The 15,907-nt window shown below is 38.8% G+C and overlaps 1 protein-coding gene across 1 annotated transcript in view; it reads left to right on the top strand.

Moving 5' to 3' along the window:
• Positions 1-15,907, top strand: part of stxbp6 (syntaxin binding protein 6 (amisyn)) — an 81,682-nt gene that overhangs the window by 15,189 nt on the left and 50,586 nt on the right. The gene's annotated exons all lie outside the window — the stretch shown is intronic.

Raw genomic sequence — 15,907 nt, 5'->3', positions numbered from 1 at the left:
CACTTTGAGGTACAAACACATAAAAGCCAGTTATGTTGAGTACAAGTCATGACTTAACCTCAGGTTTCTGAAAAGGATCAATGTTCTTCTGGAAGGTTTATGATAACTCATTTCTCCTTTGATGTGGAAATGAGTGTTGGTTGATATTCACTTGTTGTAATGTCAGTCTCATCACGTCCCTAGCAGCAGCCTTCACCTCTGTGCCCCGTTTGAGCTCCGCTGCTCCAATCCGTCAAGTCACTGGACGTCCTAATTGCTTAGGCCGCATGGCATAATTGAAATGCATGAATGATCTGATCTTATAGCTTCCTTGATTTTTTTTTTTTTAATGATTAAACGGAATACATGACATGATGTAGACAGATTAGAGATTGGTCTTGAGTGGAAAGCTACTGGTTTGAATCCTAAACATGGCTGGGAAAATTGGGTAATCAGCAGGATTTTTTCCTACTTTTGAGCCCTGCTGTCTTTGTATATTGTAACTCAATCTTTACTTACTTTTGTGTGTCTGTAGTCTTGACATTGATAGTCTGGGCGTCTGCTTTTCATCAACAGTATAACATAGCAAATAATACATTTTTCACATCATTGGATATCAACACTGGCCAAGGCCATCCTGAAGACTGTAGAGAGGCATTTGAGTGTTTTTCTGCAGAGCATTCATGTGTGAACATAGAGGACCTGTGTGTGTGACCCTGTGTTAGCAAGCAGTCCCCTGCTGATGTTTTTCACCCAGACACCATACCAGCTTTGTTTACTATTGATTAAACTAGTGATTTTAGGACCAGAGCCCACATGGATGTCTTCAAATCAGTTTTCATTTATATGAAAAAGAGGAAAGAAGTAAATTCACCCATTTGAGAAGTTGAAATCAAAATTTCCCTGTCTTGTTTGTGCCATTGCACTCAACTAATTGATTAATTGAGAAGTTTTCATCACTACCAGTGACAAAAAGTAAAGTTCATTTTCTTAAGTACTGTACTTAAGTATACATTTGAGGTACTTGTACTCAACTTGAATATTTTCATTTTATGCAGCTTTATACTTCAATTGCATCTCAGAGGCAACTATTGTACTTTATACTACACTTGTCTGTCAGCTTTAGTTACTAGTTACTTTTCAGATTACAATTTTTCATACCCTTCCTGTCCAGTTAATATATCTCTAAATTTTGTGATTTTGAATGTAAGTGATTGTGATAAACTGAAGGATGAAGTGTTCCTTATGGTTTGAGAAAATCCCCCTACTTCTTAAGCTAAATAAACTATTTAAAAACCCTCTTGGATTAGCTGAAAAATGTATTGCCACAAAGCTGAAAACACATGAAAACTTGGCTTTCTAGAGTTTTGTGGTTCTCACAGGACAGTGACCCTACAAATATATGATGACCTTATAGAGTATAATGCATTACTGTAAATGAAATTACCCAACAGTATATAAAGTAGTTGAAATTATTTCCTCCTTAAACATTTACAGCAGCAAAACACAACATGCACATTAAGGCCTGAGTGATATTAATCCAAAAGCCTGATATATAAAAAGCTGCAGACTGAAAACAGTCCTTTCAGTCAGCTGATATTGAAAGGTATGGCTGAATATCTCCACTCTGTCAGAGACGGGAAACAGAGACTGATCCTCACCAAATACAGGCTGAGTGACCACCACCTGGCCATAGAAACAGGATGACATCGACATGGCCGCCCAGAGAGGAGCTGGTATGTGTTCACTGCTCAAAAGGATAAATAGAAACAGAGATGCACTTCCTCCTCCACTGTGAGAAATTCTCTTCACTAAAAGACTTCCACTGTGGAGAAATAACCAAGATTAAACCTGTCTTTGAAATATTAACCCCTGAAGAGAAACCGGCTGTTCTCCTGGGTGAAGGGACAATGGCTCCTCAGGCAGCTAAATATGTTTCTGCCTGCCACAGCTTGAGGGACTCACAACCAGTGTGAGTTAAACTGTAATATACTGCAGTATAGAACTCACACACAATAATGACACCTATGTCATTAATATATATATATATATATATATATATATGTATATATATATATATATATATATATATATATATATTTATATATATATATATATATATATATATATATATATATATATATATATATATATGTATATGTATATATATATATATATATATATGTATATATGTATATATATATGTATATATATATGTATATATATATATGTATATATATATATATATATATATATATATATATATATATGTATGTAAGTAATATGGAATTTTGTGTAAACTGCTTGGCAACAACGTTTTTTTGTTCATGCCAATAAAGCTATCTGATTTGTGATTTTATAATAATAAAACATTGACTTGCACTTGTAAGTATTTTTAAAAGTGGGGTATTAGTACATTTATTTAAGTAAAGGATCTTAATAATTCTTACACCACTAAACACTACTTTAGAAGACTCTCAGCAGCACATATCAAAGTAAACTTTGCTATACAAGATCAAACAAAAACACACCCAAACTTAGGCAAATGGCAGATTTAGAGCTGCAACGAATAATCAATGAATTGATTATAAATCGATTATTAAATTAATTGGAAACTATTTTGATAATCAATTAAGCGGTTTGAGTGAGTAAAAGTTCTTTGAAAATTCTGATATTCTGATTCCAGCTTCATAAATATGAATATTTTTCTGTTTTGTTTTGTTTTTTTCTTTACTCCTTTGCGATGTTAAACTGAATATCTGTGGGTTGTGGGGAAAACAAATCATTTGAGGATGTCATCTTGAGATTAGAACAGATTACTCAACAATGAAAATAACTGTGAGCTGCAGCCCTACTGGATTTGCCCATTCATTACGCACTTAACCTCAGGTTATCTTATTGGGGCTGCTCATTTTTAACACTGCAAAGCTTTGGCGATGCTGGAATGTTTGTTTTCTATGTTGTGTGTGTCTGTGTCAGTGTAACCTGGACAGAGAGACAGAACAACTGAAGCAGTGTCAGTCTCAAATCCTTAGTGGTGCATTGTAGGATAGCCAATGTAAACTAAAGTTGCTATCAGTGGAGGATTTCTATCCTGTGTCTCTGCTTCATCTGGTTGGAGCAAGATAAGTTTCAATCAGTAACTCCAACCTTACAGATGGAGAGGTTTGTTGTTGTTGTTGTTGTTGTTGGACTGTGTGACTAAAGCAACTGTGGGCTGTTGGCTTCTTACTTCATTTACTTTTTATATAACACCACTGAATAGGTGCATCTTCTGTTTTGCTCCACGGGGGATGTAAGTGGGAGTCAAGGTTCTGTGCTATTGCATAGGACTGAGAAAACTAAATGCCATTCATTCGCTGCCATCTTTGCTTATTATGAGCAGAGACATCAGGCAGGTTCATCCTTGTGTTGAAAAGCCTTTTGTTGACTCAATGTCATTCATCACTTTTAAAGGAAGAAAATTTTGTGTCCTTTTATCTTTGAAAGCACAATATTGTGTATGTGTGAATAGTTGTTACATAATGTTCTAAAACAAATAAATAATTAAGACAGTTTAAGGTCACTTCTACCACCGCCACCATCAAATTTATATCTTGTCATTGTTGGCCTATTAAAAGTTTTGTGCTGTCTGCTCTATGCTAACAGTTGCTTGACTAAGCTGCTGTTTTGTATCACATGTGGGAGCACAGTAGTGAAAACCAGCACTGTTATGTAGTTCACTTAGTCATGTGGCATTTCTTAAGCCAGCCAAGGATTGTTCGAGTTGTGTGTGTGTATGTGTGTGTGTGTGTTTTTGTTCCTGTGCATGCACTGTATAGCCAAACCATGAGTGTGAAACCAGGCTTAGCCTCCCAGCACATTGGAGATACAACAAGGCTGGTGTGTGTGACGTTTGAGTGTTCAGCTTGTGTGTGGAAGCACTGTGTATGTATTTAAGGGTGGGGGAAGGGGGGTCGCTGACAGTCTCATGGCTACAGTAGCAGATAGTTGAGGCCTGAGGGCCATACAGTGGCAGAGTTATGTAATCTGTGGTATGTCACGGCTAAAGGAAGCCTGCAGTATGAGGAGCTGTATAGACAGCCATAGGCACTTCACTCTCTAGTTGAGCAGGGTGCCAGGATGAAATACCAGACCATCATGGCTGCTCTTATTATGCTGTAATACGGTCATAAAATCTGACTGAAAACAAAAAACAAGATTCTTTAAACTAATATGAGTCAAAATGTCTTTACTTGTAGTTTCAAAGTAATGACTTGTGAAGTGTCTTATCTGTCTGGAATGAATAACTGGCTTGTAATATGGATGTTATGCAATTGACCTCATAACCACAGCAGTCAGTTTTAGCTGTCTTTTCATGTGTGGGTGAGTCTGAGTATTTGAATTGGCTGTTTGTAGAACACATGGCTTTTTGTCTTAGGTAGAGAGCTACATCTATCAGTGGAACAACAAGACCTGGACAGCTGCCACTTGAAGAGCAATGCTTCTGGTTTCAGAATTGCATGTGGCTCCAGGAAAACAAGACAGGTTTAGCACACATTGCCAACAGTTGTTTGGCTTCAGATTGAAATCATCAGTTGTATGTCAGCAAAGCGGAACAATAATATTCTCAAATTCCCTGTAGCAATAAACAGTTTTTTGTTTTTTTTTACACAAGGCCTGAATCAGTAGTATGTGAATTTGCTAACAAGATTAGATGTTTTTGGATTTGATTAAGCTCGTGTTTATTTTTTTTTTACATTTTTGGTGTGGTTTGGACAAACAAGTGCATTTTGTCCACTTTGCTTTCCAGTTTGCTGTCAGTCTGATGGATTTCAGTCTGAGTCTAGATCTTAGTCTATATCCTTGTGATGTCTGTCATGGCTTGATTGTGGTGAGAGCACCACACAGATCATTCACAAGGCTATGTGACATATGTGGTACACATATAAAGCTAAACAAATCTGATTTTCCTGATTTCTTTGCTGATCATGGTAACCATTTTCAGCATCGTGTTGCAGAATGGAGATGGGATGCATTATTTCTTAGGCATTATTTCTGTCTTGCTCTGGCTTCACTTCACCTCTGTGACCAGTACATGCCCCTCGCCTGTGTTATGATGAGATTTCTAAAGATGTCTTTGATCTTCTATACATACATGTTCACACAGAGTTGCTTGACTGCACACAGAAACGTACGTTAACGCTTTCATAACAACATCATGAGTCTAGATGACATAGGAGTGTATTGGAGTGAAGCCAGAGGCTTAACATGGACCAAGTTGGGTAGAGAGCTCTCTCTTTGATCACTGGGCTTCATGCGGTGCCTTTATGGCTGGACCTCGGGGATGAAACACAGGACCGCCCACAGAATGTTTGGCAGGAGAGATGTGAGGCCAGTTGAGCTAGATAAGACACAGTGAAGGTTCACTGGAGCAGCCTATTAGTCTACGTGGTTTTCATTCCATTTCTTTCTCATCTGAGAGGAAAACATATTTTCTTCCTTTCCCAGCACATTTCTCCTTCCAGCAATCGTCATGATTCGAAACATCACTTTTTGCCCTTCTTGTTTATATCTGTTTATGTGTTTGCATGTGTAAATGCTAAAGGTTGGTGGCTTGTGGGGGGGGTGGGGGGGGGTGGGGGGTGGGGGGGGGGGGTTACTCAAGGAAGTGAGGAACCATCTCTTGATTTTCATATTGGGAATGTCATACTTTTTATTTCCATCAACTTTGGGATACGATGTTTTTCAAGAATGAGAAAGGTGACTGTTCGTATCCCTGTGTACATGGCTCTAGCTACTGGATTCCACCAGACACTGCTTCATTGCATTCCAGCTGTGATGTGGCTGCTGGAGCTGATCCTGGCCATTCTTGACGACGTTTGCGATTCCACCAGAGGCGCCACAGCAAGTCCCAGAAACAGCTTTTCGCTCTTCTCCTCACATTATATGCGCCAAGTCTGTTTTTGACAAAAGCTGCATGCTAGGGGTGAAAACATAATTGGTTTCACAGTAAGCTGAGATAAAATTCCCAATTATTGTTATTTCCGTTTCAGTTTTTAATTATCATGATAAATGTATTTGATTACTGTACTGTGGTTTTCAAAATAATAGTTGATGAAATGATTTTGGTGTATGTATCAGTACCTTTCGAACATTTTCAGCTCAATTTAACAATACCTCAGTTCTAACGGTAACCATGATAATTTTGGTCATTATAATTAAGTTTCAACTTACCCATGGTAGATGCATGGTAGATGACCAGATCAACAAAATCTGAGCACGTTAACCAAATCAGCTGGGCAAAACACTTTGCTTCTGAAACGCTCTTGGCGTGGGCATGAAGCTGATAGCTCAAAGCCATGGCCTAACAGTGTCCAGGCTTCTGATCATTTGTGTGCAGTTGTGCCTTGGAGTACTTCAGGTAGCATATTCAGGTTTCTAAAAATTAGGATACTCCTGATCATAACTATGATAGTTGTGCACAACTGAATACACTTATTGTTGCTTCATGTTAACATGTGAATTTCCATGTGGGAAGCATGTGGGCATCCATATTTATGGGTGTATTCATGCACAATGTGTTTATGCAGGCATGTCATTTTGTGGGTGGGTTTACTGTACATGTTTAATTTTCTGCGTAGGCTGTGTGTTACGTATGTCATGCTGAGAACCTGGTGTTTTGGTTGGTGTGAGGTTTGATGTTGTGTTTTTTTATCTTTGTTTTTGATATTTAAGCTTCCTCAGTATGACACCTGACACACTGAAATTAAAAATAATACTCTTCTTTGCCCGCTTTGTTGGTGGGACAGGATCTGTTACTTTCTGTCAAAGAAACACATTCACTAACACAGCCCAGTATCAGTGTTTTCTCCAAGGCCATGTAGAATATAGATCCCTCAGTTACCACTCCAGTTTGTGTATTGCACTTTCCACTTCACTCCATTCATCATCAGCGGTCTCGAGGCTATTGATTACAATGTTAGATGGATGGGCAAGCAGATCGTGTAGCTCACTGGTATATTAAGCTGCTTGGGCCAATCAGAAAGTCAGATCAGTTATGACCTTGGCAGCTCAGTCCAAAACACATCAGTTTGACTTTTTGTACTGACATACATATATCTTAGATTGTCGGTGTGTTTGTCAAGGTTAGCTCATCCTAATAAGTATAGATAGAATAAGAAATGAGAGACCATGGATACATATTTATAAGAATCTGGGAGGTGTTAACGCCGCACCATAAAATAGATTTAATGTTTATGCAGTATGGTGTGAAGTTCAAGGTTAGAATAAATCTTTGTCAGTTAGATCCCCTCAAACATGAACAAAGGGACAACTTGTCCACCTGTAACAGCGGTATTGCTGTTGAAACACTAAGCACCTGATAGATGTTAACAGTAAAATCCAAACACCTTGAAAAAACAGGTATAAAGTGTTTCTAAAATGACCTTGTTACCTTTGGGCTTGACCAGCTGTAATGGCTCCTACTGGCCATTTTGATGGTAGAGAAGATGAAAATTTTTCCAGTGAAGATGGCAATTATGAATTTTTAAGTTCAGCTCACTGTTGGCCCACGCTCTTTCCAGCATTTTCTGATTTGGTTTTAGTTTCACATTGCATATAACTGATAGAAGTTTTTTGAACATCTCAGGGAGTCTGGACAAATGTTTGTTAACGAGGGTCTGCCTGGGCGTGGGTGTGTGGGTGGTCTGTGTTCTGTTGCGAAGAATGTTGCCTTCTGTGGGTTTCTCACAGGGCCAGTGTAGCTGCACTGACTGATGCTGGCCTCCCAGTATTTACTGAGAGCAGAGACTACAGCCCACTCACACAGGACCAGATACATCAGCATGACACTAATACCACATTACCCGTTAAGGTATGTGTGTGTGTGTGTGTGCATTAATCTGCGCGTGCATGCCATCCATACCAAAACCTCTTTGTATCAGTGTGCTATGGCAGTCTTTATCTAGACTAATTAGGTTCTTGCAGCAGCTCAGCTCATTTTTGTACCAGACCACTTTCTAAAACATGACCTGTCTTCACCCCTGACTCTCGCCCCCTCTTATCATGTCTGTCTCCGCCTGAACCCCTCTTGCCTCCAGTCTCCTCTTGGACAAGATGAGGTTCTTTACAAGTCTCAGGAGAGGCTTCGGTTCTGAGTGACCTGAGCTTAGCCCGGGAGAGGAGAGCTAAGACAGAAGGAAGAAGCAAAGAGAAGTGAAAGGCAGATGGTAAAGTGAAAAGAAAAGAGATGGAATGGAAATCTTTAGAAAGCCGTAGAACAGTATGCTGGAAAGGGTGTACACTAGGACTGTCAATATTTATTCAACTGTGTCGAGTAATTTTCCTTAGACTACATGGTTTTACTTAACATCAACAAATTACATGTTAGTATGAATTTCTTTGAGCTTTCTGAAAAAGTGACAGCCCTACCATACACTCATAGGCATGTTTTAGAAGAAGTGTTAATTAAGTGAAACTTAAATATAGCACTTTTCACAGACCAAGGTTACAAAGTGCTTCACAAAAGTGAAATAGTTTAAAACAAGATATTAAAAATGGGAAAATTAAATAAGCAATTAAACATCAGCAGCAACAGACCTCAAAGGACAAATATGTAATATATGTACTGTACTAAATACTGACATGACCATCATAGGTCATAAGAGATTAAGGATACATAGTAAGTTGAAATACTGTCTCCTCAACAATGCTACAGCCAGTATGTTCTCCTACATCTGCTTTTGTTTTGTCCACACTGCCCGTTTTACAGTTATTCACTTTAGGTGGAGCTAAAATTAATACCGAATGTTCGCCACTGAGTTAGTGTCTCTTTATGAGTTGTAAGAAATTATTAATAGTGTAGTAGACGTTTATAACAGTTAAATTGAGCAATATGTTAATGGAGTCTTATAGTACTAAGGCAGGCAGCCATTGAACTTAAAGTGTGTACTTTTGGAGCAATGGCTTTTTTTTCTGCCATAACAGACTTAGCTTTACATTGACAGACAATTGACAAAATTTTAAACAGATGACTGACTTACAGTGTAAGACTTGTTGGCGCTTGTCATTGTCGAAGTATAATGTTGTACTCATCCTTCACTCATGTAGATTTGGTGCCCCTGCTGCCTGCAGTATCAGACTGCAGTATTAAGACTGCAGTATTTATTTTATTTCATCTTATAAACATTAGACAGCACGAGGTGAGACAAAGACCTTTTTGGAAATCTGTTACTGAACCTCATTAATTAACCTTAAGCTTTCATGCAAATAAATATTGTGTGGTCCTTTGATATTTTTTATATTTTGTCATTTTAAAAGTTGTTTATTGGTAAAAGGAAAACAAGTGTTGTTGGATATTACAAGACCTTAACTTTTGGCCTACTAGAAAAACAGCTGACAGAATGTTTTTGGGTTTGTCACAACATACCTGATCTTGACGCTTGAATGCCCACAGATGTTGAGTTGTTATCCATTCCTATCTCTCTCCAATGGCACTCCAGCGTCCGATTATGGTTACAATGTGCTCATCCATTTCAGTTGTTTGGGAACTATCTGTCCTCTCCTGTGGCCCTAACACCACGCCTGCTAGCAGACAGACATTAAAAATAAGGGTTAGGGTTTTTTTTATAATAGTTGTTGGGCTACAGTATAATGTGAGCTCAAATTGAAACGTTTCAACATGGGTACAAACACATTAGTCATTTGCGCTTGTTTTTTATTCAGACATTATTCCTATTATTGAATTTATATAATTTTAAGGTGGGAAAATAGAAAAATATTTGTGACAGTGGGCCATTGACTTGACAGTCAGGCAACTGCATAATCCGGTATTCATGGTCTCTGATATCTCTTTCACTTGCTCAATCATTGAGCACACACACATACACACACACAGCAGGTGGAGCGGGATAGATGAAAGGCTCAGGTGCTCTGCAGGTGGACAGAGGTGTGTGTGTGCTGCTGTGCATACAAAAGCCTCCCTCTGTAGAGACGGCCAGCGTGTTTCATCCACTCTACAGAGAATGAGCGTGTGTATGTGCATGTTGGGAAATCAGGACATGCCCCAGTGGTTATGACAGCTCTCTTCTCAGTGCTTTCCTCTACCAGAGCCAAACTGTCTATCATCCTCCTCCCATCTACCCCTCCTCTGTCCTTTACCGTCCAACTCAGTCTGCTTGCCTTCTATCCAAACAGCACTCTGGCTCATAGAGCAAACCTACAATTTGGCTTCCTGATCTCAGTCCTGTGAGCGCTTCAGCCGCCACTGCTTTTGTCTTGGGTGTGAGTCTTGTTTACCAGGAGGAACAGCAGGGCGCTTTCTCTCTAGCAGGAATCTGATGATTGGGGTGGTGGTTTGGAAGACTCCCCTCAGCTCCCTCTAACTCTTCATTCACTCTTTGGTGCGGCTCCATTCCTTTTTTAGGACCCTGTGTTTAGAACAGGAGGGTTCCTGCTTACACTGGAGACACAGAGGAGATGGAGATGAAAGAAATGAAACTAGGGAGTGGGGATTTTCTTTCTTTGCACCTGCTTCAAGAATATATTTGACTTTGGGGAGCTATTTGTGGTTAGCTCTGGTTTGGAGCTGATAGTTTTATTTTGTTTACTGTTGTTTATAGTTGTTGTGGTGTTGCAATGGATTTGCTATCCTTATATAAATCTAAATGTAGTTAGTCTTTAGGGAAATTGTTCTAGACCTCAGAATGTATATGTACTGCAATCATTGGGGTGAGATTTGTTTCAATAGTGCATTATTTTTTAAATGAGGAATTGATAGAGCACACTATTTAATCCACAGGACTGATAAAGAAATGCTCTAAATCCAATTTTACACTGGACAAAAAAAAAAACCTCACTAACACCCACTAACATCTGGCCTTTGTCTTCAGTGAGAAAGGGGGAAAGGGTACAACTGGCGTTCATTCCTGGGTCAGATGACTCTGTAGTAGTCATGAGTATTTATTGGCTCTAGGTCTGATCAGCAGTGATGGTGCCCAACACAGCGTCATACCTACATTACAGAAGGGGTTGATTGTCAGACACGCCCAAAACAACATATATTCCAGTGGAGGGTACAGGCAGAGACACGGGACCTTAACTACATTAAGTAAGTCATATGACATTTCTCTCTGCTCTCCTCCACAGATGTTTCTCTAGTACATCAGGAAAATAAACAGAAAGGGTAAATTGTCTACTGGCACTGGGAAAGTATTCAATCACCTATTTTTAGCAAGTTTAGCCGTGATAAAAAAAAACAAAAAAAAACAAAACATGCATATACCATAATAGAATTTTGGTGTAAAAATGGCGTATTTGTAAGAAGAATATTTGAAGTGATACATTCAGAGTTGGTTCCCTCATGGGGGTCCTCCCACAGTCCCAGCTGGTCATTACAAAAACAGAAGTAGGTGTGGTTCTTAACCTGAAGACCTCATGACTATTCTCAGAAATGTTTAGAGAAAAGAGGTTTTGTTTCTAGGATGTGCCGTCGAGGTTCTGGATGTTGTGGAAGTGTTGATGGCACACGGCAGCAAGGAATGGCCCAGGGAGATGAGGTGATGTGGCCACTTAGGGATCATTGAGGAGGTAATTTCTCCAGAAGAGGACCACGCCACACATGTTTTTGATACTGTGTACTCTGACCATATGTATTGGCTCACTAATAGAGCAGAGACCATGTCAACACAATTCCCTGTGTACCTGGAAAAAGACATCCTGTGTTCTCAGCTTTTGTTTTGTGCAAACAAACTTGTACCCCAAACCCTTCCTCTGATCTGTGTAGTGTGAAATGAAAAAGGGGAAAAAAGGGGAGTGGAGGAGTAAAGAAGAGAGAGCTGTAATAAAAGAGCGAAGAGCCCTGGCCTTATGAAAGTCAGCCATCCATATAATTAGCTGATACTCTGTTCTTGTCAAACTGAGTTCACAACTAAACATTTAACAAGCAAGTTTAGTTACTCAATCCAACTGACTTTCCAGCACATTTCATTTGGCTGTAGTAAAACTGTCTCTGAAGATACTGAATGTACAAATGACTAAAGTGAAGAAAAATATTTTTATTGGTTGAAAAACAGGGCTTCATTCTAATTTCACAATGTATTGACATTCCTAGGTTATTATGAAATGTCCCGCCAGTGCATTATAATTCTAGGCCTTCTGCAAAGCTTTTTTCTTACTCTATCACAGCAATTTAGAGGCAATAACAGGCTTCTTTTGGGTCAAGGAGTCGCCTGATAAATGGTAAAAGTAGCCACGTACTGTCGGGCAAATTGGTCCTGTGGGGATACATTTTTTTATCCTTTTGAGGTCTGAACAACATTAATGTTTGTGTAATCCATCATGGAGCTATTTAATGTGTGGGGTAATCTTAGAATAAGGGAATGAAACTAGGTCTTTTCCTTTGTTTTGAGGCCTGGCCTGAGAAATGACAGTCTAAGATTGTGTCCTTAACACTCTTTAGCCCATTATTTCAAGTCCTCAATCTTGTCTGAAGCCTCTTTGCTGCACTTGGCCCTCTTTCAACAACTGCATTTGACATAGATTTGGATAGGCAAACTTTTGCCATCACAACAATGAAGTCGGAGTCAATGTTCTGGACTGCTTGCTCTCTAACAACTCTCTTCTGTTAACTTCAACAATGTTTGCAAGACAGAATCCTCTTGCAGTATATTGCTTCCCATTCAACTGACATATATTGTCTCTACTCTGTGCAAGGGTCTGTTCTTCAAGCAGTAATTGAAAAACAGGACTTATATTGCTTCTCTGGACTTGTGGAATCAGGGTATGAATGGAATATTTGGTCTATATTCTTCTCCAGCTTAGCCATATCCCCTTCCACATTTATTTTTTTACTTAGCTGTATTGGACTTTTCAAGTTTAACATTGTTGTAGTATGTGGTTTTGCTAAAATGCTCAGGCCAACTGCTCAAATGAGGCAAAACATTAACTGGCAGTGGTTCACTTACAAACAGAGTGGTTCAGTGTTAAGTGTTTGCCAGCTGCAGTTGCAACACATTTCTTAAATATGCTGCAGAAGGAATCATTTTGTCTCACAAGCCACAGCCCTCCCTGATGGAAACACTTAAAAAATGGAACTTGGTAATGTTCCTCCCCAGCGGCCAGTGCCATCTGTCTTTCAAGCCTTTTCAAAGGCACAAACAAAACGCTTTGGGTATTCAAGTAATTTATTTACCTGTCTCTGTTTGACTGCAGTGGCTATAGTGTAGTTGATTGGGTCATTTGTTTGTTTGCAAGCAGGAGAAAGTAAATGAATAAAACAGTGAACTTCATCATTAGAATACATAGCTTCTTCCCTTCTCTCAATTAAAATGTTTACCAAGTTGAGAGAGGGAATAGGTCAGAATAAAAGAACCAGTGTAGGGGGATAGTGGGAGTTTTGTAAACAGTAGCAGCTTATTTCTAACAGTAGCAACTGATTTGAAAATGTTTTGTTGTTAAAGGTGAATTCCTATTGTGTTGACCTTAACTCTGCTGTTCAACCTGCTCTCTGTTGGATGAAAATCAGCATACAGGGACTTACCAAAGTATCTTTTGGCTGGAAAACTGACACTACACAATCATTCTGGCTTCATGCCTCAAGTACAATTTATCATCGGTTTGGCTGACAAAACTTTGGTACATCTGCAAAAAATGTCCAGCTGTGTAAAAGCATATGGTGAGAATGCTGCCAGATGGCATATTTTCAGACTCTGGGTACAGCAAGTTGTTTTTATTACTATATACAGTTCAAAAGGTGAAATGTACAATGACTTTTTGTCCTGTTTTGTGCTTCAGTGGGATGTGCACTTGAATAAATACCCACCACAAGAGTTTATTCAACTAAGTAATTCTTCTTTATCTGTATGAAATTTTCTTGGAAATAGTTACAGGATTTGTCTACCTGTCACACCTTGCAAAGAAATACCTATTTGGAAGAGATTTCAGTGAATAAAAGTGATTTATTTTAATGGATAGGACTGAGTTTGGCTGCATCTCGCTCGTGTTAATCTACAGGTGCAGTCTGTAAATCTGTTCAGTGAAGGGTCCCTCTGTGACTCTGCTTGTCATGGAAGACTTAAGTGATTATTAGAGACTATCTGAGATGCACGAAACTATCAACCACACGGAAAGGAGGGCTGTCCAGAACAGTATACAGTTATATACCCGCTCAGACTGGGATAGGAGGAGACAAGTGGATAGTGAAAGAGACAGTAGGGGGAGAAAGGGAGGGAAATATCTCAAGGGTCCTAACCTCTGATAGTCTTTACTGGAAAGGAGGGTTTGAAATGGAAAGTTAAAAGTTGGAAAGATATTACTGTTATTTATCTACTATGCATGAGTTTTTGAAATGTAACACGAATCAGAAATGCTTTTGTCTTGTGGTGTGGGGTGGAAAGACAAATAAATGGCCTTGTATGTTACTTGTCATACAATGATGGTCTTTCTATGAACTCTGGATCTGTGGTTCAGTGCATACTGAAGTGTTTATGTTTCACTTTATTCTTCTGTTTTAAAACTGATAAAATTATAAGGTTTAGTTTATTAAGATCCCCATTAGCTACAGCACTGCAGCAGCTATTCTTCTTGGGGTCCACAAAAACTTTACATTGCACCAGCAATTTACATCGTAACACATATCGTTACAAAATACCTAGGACAAAAGTCCAATAGATGACATTTCATGACTTAATAAAAGATTGTATCCACCACTTATCTGACTATAAGTATACTATATTCGTACCCTCATAACTTATCAATTAATGAAAATATTTGTAACCTCCTACTAAGAGTGTGATTTGAGCCAAGTAAAATTTGTGTTAGAAACATTGAGTACCAGTGAATTAATCCTTATCTATTTGACCAATGATTGCAATTCTAAATTTAAAACTGTTTAACTCATTGGCTGTAAATGTTGACGTGTATACAGTTGAATCATCCTAATACATACAAATATTGGCCTTATTTATCAGGTGTTAACATAATTAGGGTGAAGTAAAAGCTTTATCATTTATGTGCACCACAGTGAAAATATATCATCTATAATGTATTTCTGCTTCTAGCTCTTATCTCTGGAGTCATCATTTGTTGAGGTTAAGAGACACTTTTCTTCTGCACCCTCCTGTGTGTCTTGCCTTGATTTACAATTCCTTTGATGGCCAGAAAGGTGTCTCATACCTCAAGTGCTGCATAATAAAATGTCTGACTGGGCCAAAAAGAGCTGATCAATTTATGCATGTCCTTTATAAACTGTCAGCTTCTCCTTTGTCCATGTCTGCACACAGATACACACATCCATGTTTCTCAGTGCTCAGTATCTCCATCCTTTCCTCCTTTTTTTTCCTCCACTGAGAGAGAGATGGGGAGAAATATAGTTGGGAGGTAGACATTTTATCTCAAACCTTGTTTTTAAATATTTCTTTTACAGTATTATTCATCCTCTCTTTATTCGCCCACCTTGAGATGTGGCCGTGTCTTGTCAGCTCTGTGTAAACCTGTATTATGCAGCTAATAAAGCTGAAAGCATACTGTGTCAGAGCCAGCACCACAGATAAACACTTATTTACAAAACATTAAAAGACTCCATGCATTAACCTTGGGGACTCATCTGCCTATGGCTGGAAAACTTTTAGAAACATCCTATTCTTTTCAAATTCAGCAGCCCCCCTCTGTCTAGCTGTCCAATTAGCTCCTGTTTGAATATCTTTACTGTATGATACTTATTGCTAAAGGGTGGGTGTGTTTCATAATATGAGTGTGATAGTGCCACTATCACTCTGGCAGAGCTGACTTCAGGATTTCAGGAACAAAAATGAACACGGCTTATTCATGGCACATTAAATTTAAAGTACTGCCAAGTGAAGATCAAAGTTTTTTTTTTGAGTCACTGAATGTTGCCTAATTTAACATTACTTTATTCAAGTTAACAGTGCACTAGGGCTGTGGCAGTAAC

This window comes from Lutjanus erythropterus, chromosome 18 (genome assembly GCF_056507025.1).
Source record: "Lutjanus erythropterus isolate fLutEry1 chromosome 18, fLutEry1.hap2, whole genome shotgun sequence".
Lineage (NCBI taxonomy): Eukaryota > Metazoa > Chordata > Actinopteri > Lutjaniformes > Lutjanidae > Lutjanus > Lutjanus erythropterus.
The sequence above is the reverse complement of the archived record's forward strand: the minus strand, read 5'-3'. Positions and strand labels throughout refer to the sequence as shown.